The sequence below is a fragment of the Gavialis gangeticus genome, unplaced genomic scaffold (genome assembly GCF_001723915.1).
Source record: "Gavialis gangeticus isolate Ggan-Ray unplaced genomic scaffold, GavGan_comp1, whole genome shotgun sequence".
NCBI classification, from domain to species: Eukaryota; Metazoa; Chordata; order Crocodylia; family Gavialidae; genus Gavialis; species Gavialis gangeticus.
In genome coordinates this window covers 143851001-143858791 of record NW_017729022.1, presented here as the reverse complement: position 1 = coordinate 143858791, position 7791 = coordinate 143851001, and positions in this window count along the sequence as shown.

Sequence of the window (7791 nt, the reverse complement as noted above, 5' to 3'; positions counted from 1 at the left end):
AGCGATTAGTACATCCATTTTTTTCTCACAGACATGTAAAAAGCTGTTTTTAAATAGTGTTTTCTGAAAACAGAAGTACAATATGCTATAGACCTTTCAATGCTATATACCATTCTATGATGACCTGGCTGCTTTGTCATCCTCATTTCCACATAGTTGTTCAAAAACCATCCTCTCACAAGCTCATGGTTAAATATTTCTATATAGGAATTTCTCTCATCTTGCACCTGTAAGCTCATTTGTGGTCCACATACCAATTTGTGGATGATGGGGACTTCTTTATGGTAAGGTAATATGAAACTTTATGGTAAGGTAATATGAGATTCTGCCACAGTGCATTCTGTGATTGTGTCATTTTTATTCATTTGCTTATGTGCTGATGAGGATGTTTAACATTTTGAGATAAGCTCTGCTAGAGTCCATAAAGTCCTGGTCCACATTCTCTAAACTGGATTTTGCAGAAACTTGGGTGACACAGGGATTTTAGAAACTGTGATATTGGGTAAAATTTTGAAGCACATAAATCACTTGGGAGGCTATATCATATTGGTAGTCAATGGGATTTGGTTTCTAAAGGTTTGTACCCATCAGAACCATATTTCTGACTAACTTTATTGTACTATTCTTGACTCACTGTGGGTCTCTCTCCATTTTCATTCTTGGAAAGAAGTACTTGAGAATAACATTTCAAGGGTTGTCACTCCTATGTAAGAAATATGAGTGGTTGGTACAATACCATTGCTGTTCTTTGTGCAGGATCATAGACTGGTAGGCTGATATAGAAACTTAGCTGATGCCAGTACAAGTGATAGTTGGAGAGTACACACTGCTTTAGAAGACTGTTGCATGTCTCGTACACTGAGCACTGGACCAATGAGTCTGTCAAGCAGCAAATCAGTCAAAAAATTGGAACCTATGAACCATTGTTGGAAGTTGTACAAAGAAGGAAGTTGCAATGATTTGGACACATCACAAGAAGGCTAGACATCTAAGGTGACCCAACAATTGCAGCAACCTCAGGACTGACTTAACTCTAATTAAAACACCACTTCCTTATATGATAATTATATGATGCAGGGGAAAAATGCAGCTCCTTGATATAAGTAACTCTACGCTATGCCACTGCTTTAGGACACATTATTCATCATATTAAATAAATTCAGTACTACCAAAGTGGGAAAGGGAAAGAGGGTAAGGAATAAATGAGCAATGTTTAAAAAAAAAAAAAAGGATGTGGAAGTATGTCTATACTGGTTTAATTATTAGGAAGCTCCCTGAGGTAAGAGAGGTCATAGGATTGATTTCTATTAGTACTGTTGTGTGCTATTGCAGGAAAATTGCTTGGAAATTATTCAAAACAGCTGAAAGTTGTAAAGAGCATTGCATGGATGATAATATTTTTAAGCTCTTACTCTGTTGCAACAGTATGAAAAAATGACATTGCTGGTTCAAGCTACTTATGTGACTGCCCAGTGTACTGGCTGATCTCTAGTAAAAATATTGCAAATCATATACAAATTAGTATGAATATTTATCAAATGTTTTAATTAAAATTATCAAGCTGTTAAATTATGCTTCAAAAAAAATCAAGAGAGACAACAACCATGAAGCAAAAAACACTGTAGCAGAACAAAAACTCAGCTGGAACCTCTATCACCAGCTGAGGAAGAAATACGTTATGTGAGCATCCCACAGCCTTAATTCAATAGTACTCAGAAAGCCTGAAATTCCCAAAGGGTTCATGTTGCTTGAAACTGAATTCATTAATGCTCAAGCTCAAAAATCAATACAGGAAACCCATTGAACCAAAAAGCATATGCCATAAGTCAAATTATCATCATTATAGATTACCATTTTCATGTTTTCCCTTTTTTATGAAACACAAATAAGCCATCATCTTCAGGCAGATACCCTTTTTGTTCTTTAAGAAGTGAGCACTATGTCTGAAACGATGACACAAAAATGGTTTAAAAAAAGTCCATGATACTGCAAATCCTAAATTGTCTTCCAACAACGAATAAAAAAAGGAGCATGATTCTTGTAGAACAAGACCCTTCAAGCTCTAGTTGACAATTTGGTATTTTATGGACTACAATGAAATGACTTTAGAAACATTTGTTTCAGCATTTGTTCCCTTGGAATATTAATGGAACACACATCGAGTCATTGAACAAAACAAAGGAAAATAATAAATTGTTACAATTTTTGAGACAAGGAAAAAGTTGCATAAAACAAATGCTTGAACACAAGAGTGATTTAAGATTAATGGATTATCTTTCTCTAGTTTACAAGGCACTTTCAGGGCTAGAAAACATCAATACTACATTGGCTATGTTACTGGGTGACAGAACTTTTAGCTGAGAAACTGTGCATTAGGCCCCTGGCAGACTAAGTTAAAGCATGGGATCTGAACTCCAATCCCAACAACTGCACCTCCTGCAATGCTGTGCTCATGATCCTGGACTTCCCCTGCACCAGTAACCTGAGTGCTCAGTGTCCCTGTGGTTGTAAATGCCACTCATCTAATGGGGACTCCCTGCTGCAGGAGTGCATGAAGCCATTGGCTCCAATAAGCTCCTGCCACAAGAGCCCCTGGCAGCTGATTTGGGCTCTCAGCCCTGAGAAATACCCAAGACCTTGGAGCTGGTCACATGTTCAAATTTAGTTTACTCACATTTTTTGTGCAATAACTTTGTGGCTTACTCCCTGTGTTATTGCACCATTAATTAAGTGTAAGAACTGCCAGAGATTGCATAGTCTACACTTAAATTAAATCTCTCTCATCAGGATTGAGTTTAAATATGCTCCTTGGTAGTAAGCTATGGTCTTTGCTAGTTTTCCAGGGATAAAAAACACAAGAATATAAACCATGGTCCCACAAACAGTCCTGAAAGTGATTTAAGTGGCTTCTTCTCTTTGGTTTCAGTGACAGTCAACAGCATTCAGTGCTTATCAGAATTAAGTTTCATACATGTATAAATTGCATACATTATCAGGAAAAGCGAGATTTAACCATGTTTTTTCTAATAAGATAGAAGCAAAGATTCCTTGTCAGTGTAGATAGTTCATAGTTCAAAACATAAGTTCAAAATCCAAACCATAATCCCATTTGACCTTCAGTTCTGGCTTTTGCACCCATAATGATTTTGTCTAGCACTCTTAAATATATCCATACAACAAGATAAAAATAAATAGCTAGATACCTACCAACTGACATTTACTTCCACAGTCTATTTCAAAGTGAAATTGTTAGTGTCATCATTTAAAAGAGACAAAAAACAAAAAAACTAAGGTTATCTATACAAAACAAGCTCAAAATGAGAAGCTGAATCACAATTAATGTGATAGGAAGCTAATTATTCAGTTTTATTTGCTTCCCAATTGTTAAGAATAGCCTGCCATAGTGCTACTTGTATTCTTATTTCTCAGACTAAATACAGCTTAGGAGTCACTGGCAGGATTCAGAGTATAATTTAAGTTTGCAACTATAACATAAGAGCTAACATTTTTAATTTGCTTTTTTCCTCCCATGGGTTCTTTAAAAGCATTCATTTTGCAATTCTGCCTCTTAGATTATTTTCCTGCCTAGACATTTTACTTACTGTCTGATTATCTTGCTGCTTTTGCCATGACCACAAGTATTGAAATCCCTACTTGTGAACCCTAAGGCTTTCAAGCGACTGGACAACTAATATAAGATTAAGTTCATTCTCTTTCACAAAAGTTAATATATTCTAGCCTAAGCTCTAATGGGCTGCAGCTATAGACTGCCCATTTATTATATGTATTCTTATGTGCTTTTCCAACCACAGAGGTACAAGAGTCAACCCGTTCCTTCCTTTCTTACAACTTCAGAATTACTCCATAGGTCTGGATAGAAATGTCAGCAAAGTGTAAGAACAAACACAGCACTGATGACTCCAAGGCTAATTTTCATTCTAGCCAGGAACATGGAACTGTTATAGCTCTATTATTTAGCAACTAATCTTGAGCATTAAACAATAAAAATAGTGAATTTTACTGTTTATATGATGAAAAAGATTTTTGTATACATTTAAAATTATTACCATCTCGTATCTCACATTCAGAAAGAAGATACTTTATCCAAGTTAGGGTTACTTTATTAGCAGCAATTTTGCCAGATTGGCAAGAACATGTTGAATTTGCCAATAGTATCTTTGATTTTAATAAATAATGTCAACAATTTTAAACACTTTCATATTTGAGTATCAATATCCTTTCCCCATTTTGCAGAATAAGAAATCAAGGCACAGAAGTAAAACGATTTGCCCAAAGGGAACCCTGAGCCAGGAGCAGTACCAGGTCTCCTGGCTCCCAGCTCAGTGCATTAAGCACTATGCCACCCACACCAGTGTTTTCAGTCACCATGCTGAGCCCCTGATGCAACAAAGCACATAAAGCCTGTATTTACCTTTAAAGTGTGAGTATGCACACTAAAGTCAAAAGGATTACGTGAGTTTACATAAGGATTACACACATTTAAACTTATTAGCGTAGTTTATGAGATAAGGACTTAGTGAATACATGTGTTATATGCATTACATTTGTTATTTGCAAAATTTTTATATCATAAATCTAAAATAAAATACCATTTTGCTAGTAGCCAAATATAGAAAAATAATCTTAAGAATAGTAGCTCAACTAGCAGAAATATCTGAGGATATTTGTTTCATTATCACCAATTTTATTTTCCTTCTCCTTCAATGTCATTTTTAATGCTTATCTTCAAGCAGTTATGAAACACCTTAGAGAAATGCAGCAACACTGTTTATCAGGTCAAAAAATAATATTTTAATACTACCACCATGATATTTATCTCTCAGTGTAAGAGCTAAGGGCAAACTGGTATGCTGTTAGTTTGTTTGCTTGTTCTATAAAAAACAGTATCTCAATTGAAAGATGAAAAATTATTTTCTTACATGCAGAGTATTTTTTTTTCATTTTTCATATATGGGGTTATGCATAAGCTTATTACGCACCTTGGATAAGGAAAAATTAACACAAGAGTTATCACCATGAAAGAGATTTATTTTTCAATATTTCATCTGTTACTTTGAAGAAAATTGACATCTACACTGGTCTCTCCTACTTCCTGGACAAGTATCCTAATCAATCAGCTATTGGGCAAAAATATGGCTGGCTCCCCACCCCATATTAGGCTTCAATTTCTGACCGGTTACTTGGACATAATTACTCAGTGAAAATGGGGTACATACCTGCATACCTATCTGACCGGCACATGCTTAAGTGTACACATGCATGCTGATCAGCCCACAGTACAAGGATAATACAACCTGTGCCTAGGTACTCAAATGCTACTTAAACAGATAGAAAACTGCCATTTGGGCACATGAGGGGACACAGAATTTCAGCCATGGATGCTGCATTTGTGTTCTGCCTTTGTAGGTATCCAGCACATTATAGGATCCCAATCCTTTACTTATACATGCGCTTATCATAACTAACCTAATAAAAACTGACAAAGCTATACATAATACTTAAAAGTTTTCTGTTGAGTTTTGGTTTTTTGTTATTCAATTTTATTTATAACAATAGCTTATTTTATGAATTTGAAAACACACATTAATGTGTCTTTTAGACCATTAATATGCTGACTAAAGGATTGGAGTATTTTCCAAAAATATGTGATTGGATTTAACATGACATACAAGGTAGTAGTACTGGGCTCATCCTAGCAAAATCAACAAGTATTTCAGGGAACGTTATTTTTTTTTTTATTGGTAGGTTGATGTATACCATTACTACTATTAACCTAAAGATTCTTTGGAAAAATAATTTTTGTCTTCCTACATTTCTAGCACACAGTTAGATATACCAGTTGTTGCAATTTATATGAAATCATTAAAAAAACCCTAATATTTACATTTTGGAAAATGTCCTAGGACATAAAATAACTCACTAAAACAAAGTATAAGTCTGAAATTATTGAAAGGTGAAAAAAATTCCAACTGAGAGATGACCAGGCATCTGGATTTTCTGTTTCCCAAGGAAAAATGGATAAAACCCCAGATTTCCCATTTTACTTGAGAAAAATACAAATTTTTCATTTTAATGGAGAAATACATAGATTTTGCACTTTTGCAAAGAGCTCTCTGCAGGCTGGCAGAGTTCCAGCCTGCATGGGGAGCAGGAAGTTAGCAATCAGATATGGGGTGCCACAAGCATGTACATACAAAAAACTAGAACTCTTGGTTCCAAAATGATACCTTTTATTAGACCAACTGGAAAATGGCAAGAAAATTGTCCTTTTCTGCAAGCTTTCAGGATCAAAATCCTTTCGTCAGGCTCTGGGAAAAGTATAGATGGTACAAGACGGTAAAAAGTCCCATAGGTAAGAAATAAACTTCAATTTTACACAGAGGGAGCTGAAGATGGAAGGCTGTCCCTCTGGGTCCGTGAGTGTCTTTATGAGCTGTGTTGAGTAGCTCTTTGATGCATTGATCAGGTAGAATTCCTTCCCTGGAGGTGTCAGATGGCAGGCATTGAGGCAAAAAAACTTCCTTGTTGTTCTGCATTGAAGTTTAAAATCCAAAATAGGCTGAAATTCAGCATCTTCCATGTTTCAGGGGTGTACTCGGTAGCCGTGTTGATCTGAGACAAAATGACATACAAAAAACTAGAACTCTTGGTTCCAAAATGATACCTGTCTAATAAAAGGTATCATTTTAGAACCATGAGTTCTAGTTTTTTGTATGTCATTTTATCTCAGACCAACACGGCTACCAAGTACACCCCTGAAAGGTGCATGTACAGGCTCATGGCCACTACACAGCCTGGAAAGCAGCTCCCACAGCTAAATCTGGCAGGGGAAAGGGGGGATTGAGTTCCCCATAGGGAGGGAGAAAGGGAGCTAGGCAGAGCTAGGACTGGGGTGGGGGCTGCTGCCAGGCCAGGGGATGCATGAGGCTTGGGGCCCAGGGCTGGAATACATGACCACTGGGCCCCAGTGGAGAGTGAGACAGGGCCACAGGCAGCTCATCCAGGGAGTAGGCAGGGGCTGGCTCTCCGCTGCTGTGTGCACTCCTGAGGGAGGTAGGGGGATCCATGCCCCCCAGATCTGTACACAGTGGGGGTGCATGCAGGTATGGGCTGCCCACTGCAGGCTCAGGCTCCCCACCCTGCTGCCCTCCCCTGGGGCCTCAGTGGCCCGGTGGGGGGGACCTGGCATGGTACGGCAGAGCAGGGAAGCTACTTGCTGCTGTGAGACCTGTCACCCTGGCAAGGCATCCTATGTGCCTAGCTGCAGTGAGGGTCATAACCCAATGCTGCTGCCTCTGCTACTACTGAGCATGCAGAGGATGCTTCTTCAGGGTGATGTGGGGCTCACAATAGCAAAAAGCTTTCCCTCCTGGCCCCACTCTGTCCTGCCGTGCTGAGTCCTACCTGCTGCCTGTGGAGGCCCTAGGGGAGGGTAGCACAGTGGGCAATCTGACCCCAACCTGTGCACAGATCTGGGGGGCATGGATTTACCCAGGGAGTGCACACAGTAGCAGGGAGTCCAGCACCCACCACCTGAGCCCACAGCGGACACCCCCCCCAGGGGCTCCACTCCAGCTATGCTGCCCACAGGGGAGGGGGGGGAGGAGGGGGCCGGGGAGTGGAGCCAGGCTCCACACTATGCTGCAGCAGGTGAACATGTACCCAGGGCCTCATAGCCCTGACATTTGGGGGCCCCCTCTGGCAGAGCTGGGGAGGGCAGGGGGCGTAGGTAGGGGTAATGGGCACCAGCAGGGCCAGGGGTTGTGTCTT